Source organism: Vulpes vulpes, chromosome 14 (genome assembly GCF_048418805.1).
Source record: "Vulpes vulpes isolate BD-2025 chromosome 14, VulVul3, whole genome shotgun sequence".
Classification (NCBI taxonomy): domain Eukaryota; kingdom Metazoa; phylum Chordata; class Mammalia; order Carnivora; family Canidae; genus Vulpes; species Vulpes vulpes.
Genome location: NC_132793.1, coordinates 72,497,476 through 72,519,512, shown reverse-complemented (window position 1 = coordinate 72,519,512; position 22,037 = coordinate 72,497,476). Strand labels below are relative to the sequence as shown.

The window sequence follows — 22,037 nt, the reverse complement described above, 5'->3', positions numbered from 1 at the left end:
AGCTGTTCTGACGGGGGGGAAGCCTTACTTTTTAAAGAAGCTAAAAGAAGGCACCATCGGTTATCAATATCTTTATGACCAAGACCCTCTACCAAGGAAGGGGACAATGTATATCACTCCTGTACTGATTTATTTGCCCTTCCCCTTCTCTCCATATGGAAGTACCATTTTTAAGTAATCACCACAAATATGTGAAGGGCCAAACTGGCAGGCTGTGTAAGTACTTATGCTTCAGAAAACTCTTATTCATGGCAAGACTGGCTTCTGCAGGGACGGCCCATGTGGGCACATTCAGCATTGGCCTTTAGTCCCGGCTCACTCCTTCCTGCCTGAATTTCTGCACCACATATGCTTTAATCATTCCAGCCCACTGATTCATTGAAAAATAAACACTGAGGTGATAATTAATTAGAAAGGCTGCATATTCCTCTCATACAGCAAGTTAAGTGTTTCTTCCTGCCAGAAATTGGCTTTCAGGAAAGGAGGTGTGTAATGTCCTTATGTTTTGTGTTTACATTGGTTCGTTTTTCATCAGATTCTCCAAGCTTTGATACCTGTGGCTTAATATTCATAACATTTTGCTTGGATTTTCAACTTTGTTCAAAACCCATATAACTTCCACAACCAGTTGAGACAAACCAGATGAAAGATTTCAACCACATCCACTCACCAAACCAATTTGTTGCTGTTTTCTTAGGTTTCTGATTCCCCATCTGTGTGGCTTGGTTCGTGTGAGGCCTGATTTAGAAATGGGTGGGAAAATATTGCCTAACTGAAGGAGTGTTAATCATTTCCACTTAATAGATGGAACGTTTTTATTGCTACTTTACTGATGGAAGCTTTCCCCCAAGGCAAGAAACAATAACGAAGTCTCGAAAGAATTCTAATGTGTCTGGGAAATAACCATCCCCAAGAAATGTTTCTTGAACACCCTTGTGGGGCCTGGGGGGTGTTGGGCTGGTACTCCTTTAGAAGTAAAACTCAGGTTAGGAAAAACTAAGCACTGAATTTGCACTCAGAGGTTCTAGGTTCCAGTTCTGGTCTGCCATTTATCAGCTGTGACCCTGGAGAAGAACAGTCATCATGTACCAAACATCTCAAATTTGCCGAGGATTTTACATTCATTTCTAAACAAGTCAACTGGTATAGCAATTACTAAACTTTCATTTTATAGATTAAAACACAAGAGGGCACAGAGAGGCTCAATGACCTACTCAAGTACCAACTCAAGTACTCATGTACTTACAGCAAGCTTGCGCCTTCTGAACCAGGAACTCGCCCCCGGGTTTTCTTTTTCAGACTCCAAAGCCTACTGCCATTCCACTATAGTATGACAAGTAATTTTCCTTTTCTGGGTTTTAGTTTTGATTTATTTTAATCTGAAAAACAAGATGATTGGGCAAAACCTTAAAAAACTCCTTTGAACTTGGATACCCTGTGATCCTATAATTGAGCCTAAGCCTTAAACTTGTAGAGATTATAGTTTGGTTCAGTTCAGCCCAAACAATACACATATTTATAAAATAAAGTTGAGCAGCATTGGGTAGGAGGTGGTATGAGATTAAGGGTCTGGTATTAATCTGGGGAAGCTTCCGGCCTAAAGAGTTTTCATCTGGTAGAGGCAGGAAGACACGATGAAGGGTGGCAGATGGGAGGAGGCCAGCTCCAGCCTCAGAGGGTCTCTAGGAAAACACTGTCGGGGAGGATTCAAAGTGAGAAACCATTAGCAGGTCTGGCTGGCTGAATGACAGGCTCTGTGGATCAAGGCACCCGTACTGAGGAAAATGAAAATGGACCCTTCCCTCCATGGGAATTCAATAAGCATTATTGACTGGCTGAGGTGAACTGAACTCAAGAATTGCTTTGAAGCCCACAGTTACAAGCTATAATTGAGAAACTGTCAAGAAATTCAAATTCATGGAAAACCAAGAAAGAATAACGTTTCCACGTTTCAGAGCTTGCCAAAATATAAAGTTTCCTTTCTGCTGTTAATTTCCTCCCTCTTCTAATTCATTTTGTAAAACTTTTCCATCAAGCAGAAGTCTATTTTGTAACTACGCGTAATTAATATTTAGATTAATATCTTGCTTTTCAGAATCTTCAAAATGTTAGCAAATGTTAACAGTTGTAACTTTTCTAGTATCTTGTGGTGGGGGGGGGGACTAGTCATAAACAATACTCTATTTCTGCCTTGATAAGCAGTAACACTATTAAGAAAGGAACTCCAATATCCATAGGGTCACTAACTATAAAATAATCATAAATAGATTCAGACTGGGAGCCATAGCTGTCCTCTTCATAGTATTTCTAGATCTCTTCCTCTAACACAGTATTAATGACTTATTCCTAAGAGTGGCCTGAAATATGCAATCTTTAAACCTGTAAAAAACAATCACTATATGCCTGGCACCTTTCGCCAGTCACTTTACTCACGTTATCTTTAATCCTCAAAGCAATTCTTTAAGATAGAGGAAATTTCAGTACAGAATGGTTCAGTAACGCCCAAGGTGGCAAAGCCAGGGTTGCAACACCTCAATCCCTTGCTCTTTCCACTCTGCCCTCTGCATTTCACAAAAGACACTTGGGGACCAACAGGTATCTGTGCTTGTCCACTAACAAAAGTTATTATTTCAGAATATCTTTAGACTAGTCCTTTACAGAATCACATGAGATGTGCCAGAGCTCAGCCACTCATAAATATTTCCCTCAACTGTGGCCTGGAAGGGAATTTTCAATTTTGAAGTTAATGGATAAAGCTTTAAGGAAGGAAAATCAGTGTGAAGGTTTACCAGAAAGTTAAACTTACTTTTTAAATGGATTTCTCTGTTAAAAAATAAAGGCAAGCCTTAGGATGAGTGAAGTCCTCCTAGATTCTCACACAGATTAATAATTGCCTCACAAAAAGGGCACAGCATGTAGGTACTAAATTGCTCCTAGGGAATTCTATTTCTACCAAAGATAAACAATGACGTGGGGCAGCACGAAAATCAAATCCATCTGCATTTAAGCATATATGCTTATGCAAACATAAATGGGTATATTTATAATATAGCATATAGTATATTATTATATGAATATATTAGATTGTTTTCTGATGATGATTTTTTCATTAATAAAATTCATTCACAATTTGACTTTCTAAGGAAAACCTAGTGATTGACAATCCTCTAGGACACCCAGGTTAAGTAGGTCTAAATACTAATTTACTCTTCTCAAAAAAATCCATAAATAAACATCATAAGAAATTCACAGAGCGTATTTGTCAGTTAATTCATCTTAAATGAAGGAATAAGAGTTCTCAGAAATCACAATAATGTTCAGAAGAGGGTTCATTTCATCAAAGAAAAACTTACAGATGCTATGGGAAAGGTAAACAGCAACCAAAGCTAAGAAAACAGCTAGCTGCATCCTAGGAGGAAATGGGGAAAACATGGAGAACAATCTTGATCTCCTAATTTTGATTCCATTACAATTCATTAGATATTTTCACATTTTGAATCTGTGAGTCTCTGAAAGTTGCATCCTTGTTTTTTAAGGCAGAAATGAGGTACAAATACTAGGAAGGAGGAAGAGGTAAACAGATGTGGTTGGCCCATGAATTTAGGGCTAACTAGAATTTTTTTAAGTCAAAACAAATGTGTAAGCTAAGAAATATTTGGTAATTTTGGTAAATGCCACCAACCTGACTATCCCTACAGACACTCAAAAGGCCTCAGCCACAAAATTGCCATGAAAGTGTTGGGTATTTGGAGGTTGAGTAGCCTTAGTCAGCATGTAGTATTTGGATCAATAACACCCCCAAAATAACACCCCAAAAGTAGTCAATAGGCTTCTTTTTGTTTATATCAGAATTTTTTCTTATCCACGCCCTTGCTCTAACTACTAAAATAGTAAGTCTTTTGTTCAAAGTAGATAACAGCTATTGTTTTATTGATTTCATGTCTTTATGATTAATATGTATCCTTTTTCTATGGTACCACTAATAAACTTGGCATGGTCCTTTTTTGTAAATTCTTGAAAGAAGATAACCTGCAATAAAGATAATTTTTAAATTTTTGAGATGTACATGGACTCTTTTTCAGTCCTTTCCTATGTAATTCTTTCTTTTCCTTGCTTTTCTAAAAAACATGAGACAAAATTAAGACTCCAGAGGATTTTTTTTTCAAATTCCAAATTTAGTTAGAAAACCTTACTCAGTAATTCAGTATCATTTTAAAGCCACTTTCCTGGGAATCCCTGGGTGGCTCAGTGGTCTAGCACCTGACTTCAGCCCAGGGTGTGATTCTGGGGTCCCAGGATCGAGTCCCATGTCAGGCTCCCTGCATGGAACCTGCTTCTCCCTCTGCCTGTGTCTCTACCTCTCTCTCTGTGTCTCTCATGAATAAATAAATAAAATATTTTTTTAAAAAAATAAAGCCATTTTCCTGCAACAGATCAGCAGTATTGGTAAGAGACTTTGAAATTTTCTGGCACATTAAAACCTAACACTTCCAGTCTTTCCTTTCAGGGGAAGAACAATGCCCATGCCCGTGGAAATGTTTCACTTTTATTAAGGAAGCTAGTGATAAATATTATTTTGTATCAACCTAGGAAGGTAACCTATATGCCTTGACCTATTGATTCACTCTTCGAAAAACATATACTGTAAACTCATGTTTTAAATCATATGCTAACAGACTTGCCTAGTCATTGCAATGGATAATCTCTTGAATACAGACCACATTCACAGAAGTAACAGCTATGAGTGCTTGATATCTGAATTATCATTAATCTCATCAGTAGCATTATCTCTGATTACAAAGTAAAAACCAAGCTTTCATATTATGGTACTGAATTAGGCATTACTCTACCAAGCCCGATAGACATGATCTCTTCCTGCTATAAGCGTCAAAAATAAAACTGATTATATCTTCATGTCACTAACATATAATGTATGTTAATTCCATCAGTGTGATTTCAGTCCTGATTTCTTTCCTTTTTTAAAAATTTTACTTGCATTAAAAAAGAAAACCATATCTGGGGGCATCACAATGCCAGATTTTAGGTTTACTACAAACCTTTACTGGTCATCAAGACAGTGTGGTACTGGCACAAAAACAGACACATAGATCAATGGAACAGAATAGAGAACCCAGAAGTGGACCCTGAATTTTATGGTCAACTAATATCTGATAAAGGAGGAAAGACTATCCATTGGAAGAAAGACAGTCTCTTCAATAGATGGAGCTGGGAAAATTGGACATCCACATGCAGAAGAATGAAACTAGACCACTCTCTTGCACCATACACAAAGATAAACTCAAAATGGATGAAAGATCTAAATGTGAGACAAGATTCCATCAAAATCCTAGAGGAGAACATAGGCAACACCCTTTTTGAACTCAGCCACAGTAACTTCTTGCAAGATACATGCACGAAGGCAAAAGAAACAAAAGCAAAAATGAACTATTGGGACTTCATCAAGATAAGAAGCTTTTGCACAGCAAAGGATACAGTCAACAAAACTAAAAGACAACCTACAGAATGGGAGAAGATATTTGCAAATGATGTGTCAGATAAAGGGCTAGTTTCCAAGATCTATAAAGAACTTATTAAACTCAACACCAAAGAAACAAACAATCCAATCATGAAATGGGCAAAAGACATGAACAGAAATCTCACAGAGGAAGACATAGACATGGCCAACACGCACATGAGAAAATGCTCTGCATCACTTGCCATCAGGGAAATACAAATCCAAACCACAACGAGATCCCACCTCACACCAGTGAGAATGGGGAAAATTAACAAGGCAGGAAACCACAAATGTTGGAGAGGATGCGGAGAAAAGGGAACCCTCTTACACTGTTGGTGGGAATGTGAACTGGTGCAGCCACTCTGGAAAACTGTGTGGAGGTTCCTCAAAGAGTTAAAAATGGAACTGCCCTACGACCCAGCAATTGCACTGTTGGGAATTTACCCCAAAGATTCAGATGCAATGAAACACTGGCACACCTGCACCCCGATGTTTCTAGCAGCAATGTCCACAATAGCCAAACTGTGGAAGGAGCCTCAGTGTCCATCGAAAGATGAGTGGATAAAGAAGATGTGGTTTATGTATACAATGGAATATTACTCAGCCATTAGAAACGACAAATACCCACCATTTGCTTCAACGTGGATGGAACTGGAGGGTATTATGCTGAGTGAAATAAGTCAATCGGAGAAGGACAAACAGTGTATGTTCTCATTCATTTGGGGAATATAAATAATTGTGAAAGGGAATATAAGGGAAGGGAGAAGAAATGTGTGGGAAATATGAGAAAGGGAGACAGAACATAAAGACTCCTAACTCTGGGAAATGAACTAGGGGTGGTGGAAGGGGAGGAGGGTGGGGGGTGGGGGTGAATGGGTGACGGGCACTGAGGGGGCACTTGACGGGATGAGCACTGGGTGTTATTCTGTATGTTGGTAAATTGAACACCAATAAAAAATAAATTTATTAAAAAATTTTTTACTTCCAGTGTAGTTAACAGTTATATTAGTTTCATGTATATAATATAGTGATTCAACAGTTCTATACACTGAATAGTATCATGATGACTGTATTCTTAATCTCCTTCATCTAATTCAGCCATCTCCCCAATCACCTCTGCTCTGGTAACCATCTATTTGTTTTCTATAGTTTTATTTCCCCCCCCCCCCTTGTTCATTTGTTTTGTTTCTTACATTTCACATAAGAGTGAAATAATATGGCATTTGTCTTTTTCTGAGAGGCTCATTTTGCTTAGCATTATATTCTTTAGATCTATTCATGTTGTTGCAAATAACAAGATTTCATTTTTTCTTATGAGGTAATATCTTTCTTTATCTGTTCATCAGTGGATGGATGCTTGGGCTGCTTCTATAATTTGGCTATTGTAAATAGTGCTACATTAAACATCCAGGTGCACATGTCTCTTTGAATTAGTATTCATGGTTTTGGGGAGTAAATACCCAGCAATGTGACTTTTTGTTTTATACTAATGCAGAATAGAAATCAAGAATTAATCAGGAAACAACAAATGTTGGTGAGGATGTGGGAAAAAAGGAACTATCATGCTCTGTTGGGAGGACTGGAACCTGGCAAGGCCACTGTGGAAGACAGTATGGAGGGTCCTCAAAAAATTAAAAATAGAGCTACTTGATGACTTAGTAATCACACTGTGATCATCAAGCCATTGTGGTACTGGCATAAAAACAGACACATAGATCAATGGGGCAGAATAGAGAACCCAAAAATGGACCCTCAACTCTATGGTCAACTCATCTTTGGCAAAGCAGGAAAGAATATCCAATAGAAAAAAGACAGTCTCTTCAACAAATGGTGTTGGAAAAATTGGACAGCCACATGAAGAAGAATGAAACAACTATTTCTTCACACCATACGCAAAAATCAACTCAAAATAGATGAAAGACCTAAATGTGAGGCAGGAATCCATCACAATCATAGAGAAGAACACAGGCAATAACCTCTGTTACTTCAGCCACAACAAATTCTTGCTAGACACATATCCAAAGGCAAGGGAAACAAAGGCAAAAATGAACTATTGAGATTTCATCAAGATAAAAAGCTTTTGGACGGCAAAGGAAACAGTTGATAAAACCAAAAGACAATCTACAGAATGGGAGAAGATATTTGCAAATGTCTTATCAGATAAGGGGCTAGTATCCAAAATCTATAAAGAATTTATCAAACTTTTCACCCAAAAAACAAATAATCCAGTCAAGAAATGGGCAGAAGACATGAACAGACATTTCTCCAAAGAAGACAAATGGCCAACAGATGCATGAAATATGCTTGTCATCACTCAGCAGCAGGGAACTGCAATCAAAACCACAAAGAGATACCATCTCACACTGGTAAGAATGGCTAAAATTAACAAGATAGGAAACCACATATGTTGACAAGGATGCAGAGAAGGGGGACCCTCTTATACTGTTGGGAATGCAAACTGATGCAGCCACTCTGGAAAACAGTAGGGAACTTCCTCAAAAAGGTAAAAATAGAGCTACCCTAGACCCAGCAATTGCAATGTAGGTATTTACCCCAAAGACACAAATGTGGTGATCCAAAGGGGTAACTACACCCCAATATTTATAGCAACAATATCCAGAATAGCCAAACTATGGAAGGAGCCCAGATGTCCGTTGATAGATAAATGGATAAAGAAGATGTGATAGATAGATGATTGATGGTAGATAGATAGATAGATAGATAGATAGATAGATAGATATAGATAATGGAATATTACTTGCCATTTGCAATGACATGGATAGAATTTGAGGATATTGTGCTAAGCAAAATAAGTCAGTCAGAGAAGGATAATTATCATATGATTTAACTCATATGTGGAATTTAAGAAAGAAAACAGAGAAGCATAGGAGAAGGGAGGGGAAAAGAAAACAAGATGAAATCAGAGAGGGAGACAAATCATAAGAGGCTCTTAATCCTAGGAAACAAACTGAGGGTTGCTGGAGGGGAGGGATATGGAGGGATGGGGGAACTGGGTGATGGGCATTAAGGAGGGCACATGTTGTAATGAGCGCTGGGTGTTATATACAACTGATGAATCACTGAACTCTACCTTTGAAACTATAATACACTGTAAATTGATTAATTGAATTTAAATAAAATAATTGATAAGGACTGTAGGCTTTCATAGACAGGTGAAACAAACAGAAAGAAGAGAAAGTACGCTGTAAATTTTAGGAGATTTGGGTCAAGTTTTACTAATACTTCAAAAACAAAAAGGACTCCAAATGGATATATATTACATTACAAAGGTTTTTCCAGACCTTTCTGGATGTAGCATAGTGAGGTTCTCAAGCATAATAGCCTCATACATGGAAAACTGTCTCTTGAGAGACAATATTCATTGCTGTTTGCCTTAGAGGAAAAGTTTGTATTAACCTTTTCTACTGAATGTTTTTATATCACAAACTTCTATCTTATGCATATAATTCTGGATATTCTTCTCATAGCTGAGTTGGCTATGGATAAATAGAAGTATTTCAAGTGACCTTTTATGCACAGGTTTCAAAATAATGTACCTCTCTCAAAAGGTTTAAAACTTGCCACGAATTATGTATCTTAAATGTGTAAAGGTGAAGTAAAAATAGTCTTTATGCTATACTACATGACAGTCCTACTTTAACTGAAAAATAGGTATTTGTCACCCTTTTTTATTTATATGGGAAAATCAGTCTCAAATTAGGCATATTATTCAAGGTGACCAGGAATGCTTCTTTGGCATAGACAATGATTTTTAAAAAACTGAAAAAGCATCATAGAGTAGCTGGCATGAGTTACAGAACTTGAATGATGGGACTGCGTAGGCAGAAATGAGGAGGTATCCTTTCAGAAAGAGAGAAGGAAGATATGAAGACAAGAAATCAGAGTATATCTGGTGAAGAGCCAATGGTCCCATTCATCTGAAGGGTGAGGTACAGAAGTCAACTTTAGGATCCCGCTCTTGGCGGAAGTATTGACATTCTCATGATGGAACAGCAGTTTGCTCCTGCAATGAGCTTTTTATGTGCTGGGCATTGACAAGTGGAAACCAAAAAGGGAGAAGCTGGAAGATGCCAAGTGTTGACTACCACTGGCAAATGGGTATGATTGGCACCCATTCACAATATATGACTGTTGCCAGGCCTCCCCATCCACTTATTGGCTCTGACAATTCTCTACCATTTCTTCCTTCTCACCACCTGTGTAGGAGGGACCTGCCTTGTCAGCTCCATTTTTTTGGTTCTAACAGTCAAGAATGAAAAATGAAAAGATGCTCAATATCACTCATCTCCAAAGAAATACAAATCAAAACTATGATGAGAGACCACCTCACACTTGTCAGAATGGCTAAGATTAAGAAGACAGGAAACCACACATGGTGGCAAGCATGCAGAGAAAGGGGGACCCTCTTACACTATTGGTGGGAATGGAAACTGGTGCAGCCACTCTGGAAAACAGTAAGGAGTTTCCTCACAAAGTTACAAATTGAACCACCTATGACCCAGCAATTGCACTATTAGGTATTTATCCAAAGGATACCAAAATACAGATTTGAAGGGGCACATGCACCCTGATGTTTACAGCAGCATTATGAACAATAGCCAAATTATGAAAAGAACCCAAATGTCCATCAACTGATAAATAGATAAAGAAAAGGTGGTGTGTGTACACACACACACACACACACACACACACACACACACTGGCATATTACTCAGCCATTAAAAAGAATGAAATCTTGCCATTTGCAATGATGTGTTTAGAGCTAGAGTGTATTATGCTAAGCAAAATAAGTCAGTCAGAAAAAGACAAATGCCATATGATTTCACTCATGTGTAACTTAAGAAATGAAATGGATGAATATAGAGGGGGAAAAGAGAGAAAGACAAACCATTTAACAGGCTCTTAAGCATAGAACAAACTGAGGGTTGCTGGAGGGGAGGTGGGTGGGGACATGGATTAAACTGGTGATGGGTGTTAAGGAGATAAAGCATATGTAAGTGATGAAATACTAAATTCTACTCCTGAAACCATTATTATACCATATGTAACTAACTAAAATTTAATTAAAAATTGAAACAAAATGAAAAGAAAAAAAAGAATGAAAAATAGACCAAAAACAAAAAAACAAAACACAGAGGCAAAAAAAAAAGGCCTGTGCCATTGTTATTAGAATGTAATGGATTGCAACAATCTTCAGAAAAATCCAATACACAAGCTGAAAGCAACTTTCTTTTTTCTTCCTCTCTTTCTCTCTTTTTTTTTAAAATTCCATAACAAAGTTAGATAATCAGAACCAGAAATTTAAGGACTACTCTGTGTAGAGGATAACTCAGTACCATTGTAATTTGGACGTAAGTATAATTTATATTCAATGATTAGTGGGATCAGAGCCTTTATTGTAGCCATAAATGACAAACTAGGGAAATTTTGCTTAATTAGACCAGGGCTAGGGAGACTTTTAGAACTCCTGAACAAGGTGGTGATGTGATTAGTATTCTTCTCTAGAAGAATCATCTAATAGCTCTATTTATATAAATGAGAGAGGGAAAAAAAGAAGACAAGTGAAATCAGATAAGAGACATTGCAATATGCCAGGTGAAAGGTAATGAGGAGTTGTACTAAAAGATGAGAATGAGGACAGGTAAGAGAAGATGCCAAGGTATTTGGAAAGCAAAATCAACAGAACCATTATGAGAAGCAAAGGAAAAGAGTTGACAGTTTGATGTTTGAGGTCTCAGGAACATAAAGAATGGAAGTGCCATTAACAGAAGACAAGATGCCAGAGGATGACTTCAGGGTAGAGATAATAAGTTCAATTTCAAATGAGTTGTTTTCAATATGCAGGTGGAACATCTGGGTTGTCACATGTTCAACTGGAAATGTAAGCTCTAAGAAGAAAGGTCTGCACCAGTCCTGCTCACCTTGGTATCTCTGAAGCCCAGCATATAATAGGTGATCAACAAACACAGCTAAATGAATGAAAAGTAATGTAAATCTATTCAATTCTCTGAATTCTTATATTTTTGCAGCTATTTCCTGCTTCTTTCTCTTTATTTATAGATTCTTAGTTTTACATATATATCTTGGATCACCATGGCTCCATGCTTGGTATACATTAAGCTCTCAATACATGTTTGTTGAATTGGTAAGTTAGGGGATATCAATTTTTAGTTTATAACCCTATCCACCATCTTCATCTCCTTTTCCTTGTATTCAAATAAGATATAGCTCACAAAATGTCATTTTAACATAAATAAATAAAAACACATATCTATAAAATTTATTTTAAAGAAAGGGTAACAGGAATATATAATGGGTTTTTCCCATTACTTTGGGAATATCTATAGGGGTTTCAACGTTTGGCAATTCTGTTTGGGCTAACCAGCCTCCCTGCAGTTGTCAAAAATTATATTTCCTTTCAACTACAAAAAGCCTGGAAAAGACCTTTGGGTCACAACTTGGAAATGACTGTTTAAAAGGTAAAACATTTTTAAATTTCATGAAGGGTTGGCGTTCCCCATACTCAGAGGTTAACACTTTTAAAAGCAGACTCACTTCTGTCCCCCACACAAGGTTTCAGAGCAAAGACAGACTGCAAAACTGAGTATCTCCCAAGGCTTCTGTGATACAAACTCTTCCCAGGGCCCTCTCTCCACCCCTGCAGTGTGGAGGGTCTTCATAAGGAACACAGCGTTTCCATTTGCCACAAATTTTTATCCCATATTCTATGCTTGACAATATACGAATATCATAAACAGACAGTCCCCAACTTCTGATGGTTCAACTTAACAATCTTTTGCTTTATGATGGTGTGAAAGTGACATTCAGTAGAAACCATACTTAGAGTTCTGAATTTTGGTCTTTTCCCAGGCTAGCAACACGTGGTGCTGTACTCCCTCGTGATGCTAGGCAGGGGCAGCGAGCTGTGGCTCCTAGTTAGCAATCACGAGGGTAACAACAATACAGTTACAACCATTCTGTGCCCATACAACTATTTTCTTTTTCACTTCTGGTGTTCAATAAATTACATGAGATACCCAACACTTTATTATAAAATAAACTTTGTGTTAGATGATTTTGCCTAACTGTAGGGTAATGTAAGTGTTCTAAGCACATTTAATGGTAGGCTGGGCTAAGCCATGATATTTGGCAGGTTAGGGTACTAAATGCATTTTTCACTTATGATATTTTCAATTTACGGTGTATTTACCAGGCTGTAACCCCATTGTAGGCCACGGAAGATTCATATAATATATTTACACTGAAAATGTCTCTTTTGTCATTATGGTTCATTTACTGGAGACGTTCTTCCCTCATAAGAATGATTTAATAGTAATATATAAAATTAAAAATGTTAGTCTACAGTGATTTTTCACTCTTTGGGTTAAGATGGCTTTATGAAAGTTAATTTAAAAAAAAAAGGGGCAACCTTGAAAACAACATCTGGAGTTGAGTTCAGAAATTAGAACCAGATATGCTTCCTTATTCGTATTTCAGTTCACATGATTACCCTGCCAGAATGGAGAAAGGGAAAAGCTTTACTAATTTATTTCTGGTTTTGAAGAAATAATAAAAACATTTTAATGATCAAAGTAATGAGTCTTTTTAAAAAAGACTATGGTTATCTTTGAATATGTATAAAGAAATATTAGAATTAGTATAAATTTTAGATATAGCTAGCATTAGTAAAATTCACATTAAAATGATTTGTTTACAGTTCTCCTTAAATAACAACAGCCAAATAGTATAAACTGCTTATAGATTGATTCTAAAACCAGTTTTCCAAATAATTTATGTTATGGGTTCATAAACAAAAACTGAGAGAGTAAATAACCATTTAATGCAGCCATGTTACAAGCATTAGTACACATCCCATTCAGAATGCCATCATAAAAGAGCAAGTAGAGTTTCTGTTTTCTCAAAACTTCAACAGTGATTCATATTATGAAAAGAATAATTAGAGATATGCCCAGAAACTTTCGGGAAGCTGATTAAAAGAATTCTAAATACCTGGTATTTACAGTTTACTAAGCACTGCGAAGCCCATTTTGTTTTACATTTATAATAACCCAACACTTATTTTTTCAGGTAACAGATGATAAAATCATAATCTGCAAGTGTAGTATGTGTCATAGTTACTTTCATGAAGCCAGTAAGTTACTAGAACCTAGAACTTCTGTAGCTTAGACTAGAGCTTTTTACTATTATCGCCTGTTATTTTTTGCATGATAAAAATCCAAAAAACTTATCTTTAACTGGCTGGTATTTGGGACTTAGATTTTAACTGCACTCAATTCTAGAAAACTTTACCTAAATGAAACATTAGCATTTAAAAAAAATACTAACATTGCACTTGTAATATCTTTGTAGTGAGGAACCCATTAAATCTGGAATTAATTACTTTGATGGGATACCTTTATTAATGGATTTTTCTAATTGGTTGTGCAAATACGGTTTCATTTTCTACTTTTTCAATAGTTTTACATGTAAATTTCTCCATAATCTATCCTTTTAAAGGAATTCTGCAGTTGAAAAAAAAAAAGAGGTCCTTTGTTCATTTAAGTGTTGAAAGAGAATTAAACTGTCCAATGCATATGCTACATTAGTAAGATTTACTTTCAGCTTTTTGAGAAGGCATCTTTTAAAATCTACATCTCACAAAGGAGAAAACTGAAATATATCTTCTTTTTTAATATAGGGTTTTCTAGTTTTCATGTCAATTCCAAAGTCTCATTCCAGTACTAGATTATCAGGTGCTCCGAAATAAGCATGAGCCGTAGAAGAACTTTTTTTTTCCTTTTTCTAACTCTCTCCCTGATTAATGAATAGTCAATCCTGTCTCTTTATATGGGATTAGCAACAATAGTGGTAGCGGCAGCAATAATAACAATAAATGTCTCTCATCATAAAAATTTCATATTACCAGGTGTGAAAAAGCAGTAGCTGGGAAGAGAAAATCACAAAATAATGATAATGCATACCTTCTAGGACACACAGTTTGGCTTACTCCTCAAAACCTAGGACATAAGCAGTGAAAATGTATATTCTTTCCCTGCTAAAGAAATAGAATAAGGCCTCAGAGAAGGTATATAGGGTATGTAAGTTTCCACGGACAGTAAATAGCAGAATTGCATTAAGAGTCCAGGCACATAGACTCTACTGCAAATTTGCAGTGGGTTCACTCTACCAAATTCTCTAATTCTGAAGCTACATTCAGTCTGAATAGGCAGGTGAGACGAGTGTGGGCCAGTCTGAAATTCAAGAACTCTGAATTCCTGTCATCACTACACCTAGCCTGATTTAGTGCTCTCCGGTAGCATGACATCATCGTTGAGCATGGGCTCTAGAGGCATCCAGACCTGGCTGAAGGCCCCAGTCCTCCAATTACTAGCTCAATGAGCTGCAGCAAGTTAGTTTCTCTAGGCCTCAGTTTCCTCATCTGTCAAACAAAGATTGTTATGAAACTTACGTAAGATAACAAATGCAAAATTCTTGGCCACAATAGAAGTATTGCATAAATCATTGCTCCTAGCATTTCACACTATGCTGATTTCTCTTCTCCCAGTAATGCTCAGCAACTGATAATATGTATATCAAATTTTTTTGGAGGGAAGAAAATGAAAACCAATATAGATTTTATCACACATAAAATGCTGGGCACAGGGCAGCCCCAGTGGCCCAGCGGTTTAGCACCGCCTTCAGCCCAGAGTGTGATACTGGAGACCCGGGATCAAGTCCCACCTTGGGCTCCCTTCATGGAGCCTGCTTCTCCCTCAGCCTGTGTCTCTGCCTCTCTCTCTCTCTCTCTCTGTCTCTCATGAATGAATAAATAAAATCTTTAAAAAAAATGCTGGGCACACATAGAAACCTTTCTTCTGGGCACTTACATTCTACCTCTTGGACAACTTGAAATTATTGCAAGGTCCTTGAATGCAGATGTATATGAAGCTTTTCTTTGAACTGGATAAACAATATGTCTAATATAGCTATGTGACTCATTTTTTTATCTCTAAGTTTCCAATTTCATAATAAATAAATTTATATTTTACTAAGGAGCTTTACCAAACTCTATTATGAACTTTCTTGATCAACAAATGGTTAATCATTCTAGTTATAGATGAGGTAAGAAAGCCCTGCCTTGTGCAAATATATGACATTATTCAAAAGGGATAGGTATCAATGTTAGCTTTCAAACCTCAACCGACATGAATTTATACATATTTCTAAAATCAGGTGGTCCAATTTGACATTGATTTTTTTTTAACATTTTATTTATTCATTCATGAGAGACACAGAGAGAGAGTCAGAGACACAGGCAGAGGGAGAAGCAGGCTCCACGCAGGGAGCCCAACCTGGGATCTGATCCCAGGTCTCCAGGATCAGGCCCTGGGCTGAAGGCAGAAGCCCTACCACTGAACCACTCAGGTGTCCCTTGATATTGATTCTTAAAGGTTAGAGGATTCCTTTTTATTTATGGGATGGATCCATTTCCTTGAATGTATCCCAACAACTAAATTAAGGTAATGTTTAATTAAATAATCATCATTAATAATTGATGTCTTGTTTTTTCTTTGTCTCCTTTTAATTTTGTTATCATCCAAAAATGTAGGATTGAAATACAATAGTAGCAAATATAAAGGTCAGAAACTCACTTGTAATTCCAAGGAATTCATTCAAAGACACCCCAAAATGACTTTAACAACATACTTGTATCCATAAATTCGGCATATTTATGTATCATTTAGCATACCCTCAGTCACAAGTAACAGAAAACTGGAAATGGATGAAACATTAGGGAAATTATTTACTTACATAGCTGGAAATTCAGTGATACAGTAAACTTTGGAGGAAGAATTATCCAATGGTTCTGACTGAATTTCCCTACAGATCTCTCAGCTCTGTCCCACTCAGGATGTGATCCTTGGAATGGAGCAGGATGGCTTCAGAAGATACAAACCCCACAACAAATGACCACAGCCATGAGGAAAAAAAGTAGCTTTCAGAACTTTTTCATAAAAGAGATAAATTCTGAATTCTCCAACATGCTCCTTTTTCTGTGGCTGGTTAAAATAGGGTTGCATGCCCACTTGTATAGCAATGTTGGAGTCAGGAGAGTGGTGGAACTGTGGCCACTCTGTCAGTTTTCCCTGGGGTACTTGGCTGCATAATAGAAGGGTGATGAATAAAACAAAATTGGGATTTTCTTGGGGAGGAAAAGTGGAGAACACATACTCCTATGTAGGCAACCATCAGTGTCCTCTACCTCTTCCAATACCTACCCATTCATTTTTCAAAGACATAGTAACTGAATTTTAAGATCCTAAAACAGCAATACTCCTTCTGATATGCCCTTGGAAGAAAAGTGCAAATGTTTTAAGTATTAAATAAATTGGCTTCAGCTATGAAATTCTTACACTGCTGGCAAGCAACCATGTCACATGGCATGGACAAGATTAAACTTTAAGTTTAATGGCTGGGATAAGTCCAAGTATAGTAAAACAGGCCTGTGCAAATATGTTTCATACACATATAATGGTGCATATTGCCTCTTAAAAATGTAAACCAAAAGATTTCATGCAAACTGATATTAAACAAAATTGATGTTTCTCATGGAAAGCACTCAGCTTTGGGATAGGCAACCAGGAGTGGTATGGCATTAAGATTTCTATAATACTAGATATTACAGTGATCTACAGATTGATTTCAGCCAGTGATCTGTCCAGAACCCGATAACAAAAAAGAACTTGGCTAGAAATGAGATTTTACTTACAAGAAGATTTATATACAACTGGTAATGTTCACCACAATTTTTAAAAAATGAAAAATTAGGATTTTCAGAGCTGTAATGGATCCAAATATAGACTTTCTGGAAATGGCATTTTGGGCCTTGATGGCTACATCAAAGTAAGAATTTTCTTTTTAATTTTATAATTTCTTTTTTGTTCACTGACCTATAATTGTTCTTAAAGGGCTTCCCAATCTTTATCCCAAAGAGGCAATTGGGCTTTTCTCTAAAACTAATGTTAGTTTGAAAAATAATTAATTATTTACAGTAAGTGATTATTTAAATATTTATGGAACAGGTACTCTCCGCTCAGAATGAATTATAATATATAAATAATAACTATGCATTATAAGAATTTAAAATCTCCTTGAGGGCATCAATCCAAAAACCAGGGAAGCCCGAGTGGCTCAGCAGTGTAGCGCCTGCCTTCAGCCCGGGGCATGATACTGGAATCCCAGGATCGAATCCCACGTCGGGCTCCCTGCATGGAACCTGCTTCTCCCTCTGCCTGTGTCTCTCTGCCTCTCTCTCTCTCTCTGTGTCTCTCATTAATAAATAAATAATTTTTTTTAAATCCAAAAACCATAAGACACAATTAGTAAACAATAAAAGATAGCGTTTAATTAGCCTCTACTTCATGATTTAGGGCATATCAATGTGGAGAAGATCAGAAAATCATGTGCTTCAGAGAAATCGCAGAATCTTTACCATCACATTAACATCTATTAAACATTCACCATGTACCCAGTATATTTAATGGTATATCATTTAATCTCACAACAACTTTCTAAATTCCGATCATTATCATCAATATTGTACAGACGAAGAAATTGAGGCTTAGAGAGACTAAGTTGAAAAGTTAGTGCAAGGTAGGATTAAGCATTGAGCACAAAAAGTCAAATCCTACATGTTATTTCCTGGAGACCAAGGTATTCAGTATTCCTGGAATCGAACAGACTGGAGTACTTTGCAGACTTGGCAGTCCTTAATCAAGAAGGGCAAAGAAGGGTATTTTAGGAAGGGGCACCACATGAGTGAAGGCATAGTCACTGGAGTGTCCGTGGTATATCCTGGGACCTGTAAAGGAGGTGCTCCAATGGAGGCCAAAGTTTAGACAAGGTCAAAGGGGAAGAAAAGATTGCACAAATCCAGTGGAGCTGACCTGTAGAGACTAATAAAAGCACTAAGGAGTTTTACAAAACAATTGCTCAGTAGAAAGTAACTGCTCAAACTCCTCACCTCTCTTTCTCACCCTCGGTTGTATCTTCAAACTCCAGAGGACTTGAAATGAATCACTGGAGACCACCCAACATCTCCCAGACACTTAGATTAAACTGGAAAGTGGAGAAGTGTTCTTAATAGCTGAAAGGTTAATACCTTTCAAATCCCGGGTCAGACTACCCCAGGGAGAAAGCAAGAGACATTCTGGTGACCTGGAAATCCCGCGGCCCCAGGTGACCGCCCACGGCTGCTCCTGCACATTCCACACATTTTGCAGTCCAACATTGCCATGGCAGTTTGAAACGGAATGCGGGCCCACACCGTGTCAGAGCTAAACTCCTCCTTCTGATTTGAAGTGGAAGTAGCTCCAAAATTGAAATAGTTCCTACTGCGTCTTTATAAATATGTGAATGATCCCTGGGAGAAAACATAAAACCTAGTTGCTTTGATTGGCTCCAGAAGGACAGTTGGGTGCTTATAGGACATTCAAAGGCAGGAGACACTGTTCCCTACCAGCCCCTGCTACTTTCTCAATTGAGAAGGCTACACATGTTTTGTTATGTACTCGAAAATATCTGTGTTGCAAGTGACTGAAGTTTCTAGTGGCCTTTTTGCCTGGGTCACAATGCAGAGCCAGTTAAGCTTTCCCAAAGCACTGTTCCCATCACGTGCTACCCCTAACCCAAAAACCTTTTGGGGTTGCCTATCACTAATGATACCTAATTTACAAGGTCCACAATAATTGACTTGCTGATATAATTTATATTTCGCACCACATTCTGAAGTAGGTGACGCCTCACACGACAAATAGTAAAATGGCATGTAGTGAATTTCAAAGGTTTGTTTGGGGCTACGTTGCCAACTGGTAGCCCTGCTGAGTCCTAAGCATGGAATACCTGCCACTTTCTGTGATATCCTGCTGCCTCTCACACGCTGCTTACTGAATTAAATCAGACTCTTTAGGCTGCTTTTGATCTTTAACCTCCCTTAGGATTTTCTTTTTTCTTTTCTTTTATTTTCTTGTCTTGTCTTGTCTTGTCTTTTTTTATCATACAAATCCCCCACACCTAACCTTTGTTCTAGGTAAACAACTTCAACACCAGTTCTTGAAATCTCTCTCCTCTTTCTACCACTGTACCTTTTCTCGTGTCTTCCCAACTTCAATCATCATTTACGAAGATCTTCCATGGGGAACCACAGATGGCCCTCTTTAATACAACTTCCGCTGACTCTTCCCATGTTCCAGTGTTTTCCTTCCCAGCACTGTATTTGTACCACTCATAAAATCACATGTTAATCATCAATTATTGTTGTATTGGTGGTTGTCCTAAACTGACTGCAAAACTGTAAACTTTGAGAGCAAAGATCGTAGCTGTCCATGTTCATATTTTCCAAATATCTCAGCAAACTACTTTCCCCTTATTAAAGGCTCAAAAACATTTATTTAATTCGGTTTGTGAATTGATTTTTCTGGGACACCAGAGGTGCATTGTAAGATGAAGTGAACTTTGGAGAGAACCCAGAAACTCATTTTACAGCTGAGATCACAAACTTGTGTTTTGTGTCACTCTCTGAAATCCAGATGTATTTTATTAGCACTGGGCTTGTTTCTTTTTGTGATTTAGTTTTTAGTTTAAGTTACTTGCTGGCTTTTAAAATCAGAAGGTTTCATGTAAAAAAAAAAATCTGGATTCCTAGGTTTTCTTGAAAATGGGAAAATCTAGCAACACTGAGGCTGCCCTACCACGTGACAAAGTTGGCTGGAGTGAGTAATACCTGCCCATTTGCAATGAGGTACAGGCTGTCCTGTGAGCCACAGCCCCGGCTCACTGCTGTCCTACACCTGGCTGTATTGATTTGCAATGCCTGAGGGATGCTATACATCTACATTTGCAATTCCTACTAGAAATGTTGATCCTTTTTCCTTCAGGAAAAAAAAACAAAAAAACAAAAACAAACAAAACAAAACAAAACAAAAAACCCTCCCTCTCCTCTTCCCAGAGCTTTATGCCTACTTTAATTAACAATGGCCTGGTGAAGGCAATTTTCTCAATCATCTTTGAAAGAGTGACTCCCCCTCTTTTTGCAGGAAACCTCAGGCAGAAGTCAAGCCAACTGTTACATTCAGGAATGTTAATGGACATCCAGGGAAATTCTATACACAGAAAAAAAACCTGTCCTTTGAACCACAGGATTTCACATTGAGACATTGCCAGTGAAGTTACCTATGAGTGTCCTACCAGGGGGTAAAGGGGACAAAATACAATGAAGGAGACAGAATGCCATGGCCCAACGGGTCTAAGGAAGGACAACAAGTGCTTTAATTATTTCTGTGATATTTCTACCAAGTTACTTTCTAAAATCTTCAGCTCTCCAGTGAGGGCAAGCCCGTTTTAATTTTCAAAATTTGTGCTGCACAAGCATTCTCACCCATGAATAAGGAAAGATGATGTCCTGTCACTTTCCCTCCCTCTGGAATACAATAATCACATGAGGACTTTTTAATATGTAGAGACTGTGATCGTGTTACCTCCAAGTCTTCCATTCTTCAGGTGAAATACCCATGCTTTCTGGCCAGTAATGCCTTCATAACCACTAGTTCAGTCTTCTCTGGTTTGTTACATTCCATCATGATCTTTGGCACCCCAGACAAGACATGGCATTGCAGATATTGTCTGGTCCAACAAATTAGAGCAGAAATGTATTGAATCACTTCATTACTATAACTGTATTTACTCAGGCTCAAAGTTTAATTAGTCGTTTTGGCAGCTAGAAATCCCTGTTGACTCACATTGTGAGTGCAGTCAACTGGAGCCCCCCACGTTCATCTTAAAGCTCATCTCCATGATCATGTGCTGCCACAGTTGGATTTTTGGCCTTCACAATTATCCCTGCTAAATTTCATCCTGTTTATATTGGCCTATTATTTCCACTGTCAAAGTCTTTGGGATTTGACTTGAGAGTTCTCCCTTCTTGATTTCTGTCTCTGCACATTTAATGTGTATGTAGTTAAGTCTTTCCTCCAGGCCACTAGAAAACAAACAGAATGGGAAAAGACCTGACTTACATCTTCCCTCACAGTTTCCAGATTAAAGCTGGTCCCTCAATATTTCTTATAAGAGTAGTCATTTACTCGTCACTGATCTCCCCAACAGTCATATTAGTGATCTCATCTTGTCTTCAAGATACTATGAACAAAGTGTTGGATTTCTCACATGCACGACGTACATACACACAAAAGGGCATTTTCTTTGGAGAGGACTCATAGCTTCCACTGGGTTTTCAGAAAGTTTCTTGACATAAAAAATATCAAGATCTCTAACTCAGTAAATTATCCTGATATACAGTACGTAAAATAATCCTATTTTTTAGATCTTTAGTGATCCTTATTTATTGAGTGCCTGTTATGTGCCAGGAATGTTCTAGAGATTGAGAATACAGTTATGAACAAAATAGACAAGACTCTGTCCTCATGGAGTTTATATTCTAAGAAAG

At 37.6% G+C, this 22,037-nt stretch overlaps 1 long non-coding RNA gene across 1 annotated transcript in view; it reads right to left on the bottom strand.

Annotated features, from left to right (window-relative positions):
- LOC112915621 (uncharacterized) overlaps positions 1 to 18,777 on the bottom strand; it is a 75,570-nt gene extending 56,793 nt beyond the window's left edge. The window contains exons 1-2 of the long non-coding RNA XR_003234120.2: positions 18,561 to 18,777; positions 1,247 to 1,379 (exon numbers count right to left, since the gene is read on the bottom strand). This is a non-coding gene — a long non-coding RNA (uncharacterized lncRNA). The remainder of the gene's footprint in view (positions 1 to 1,246; positions 1,380 to 18,560) is intronic.
- Positions 18,778 to 22,037: the final 3,260 nt, after the last annotated feature.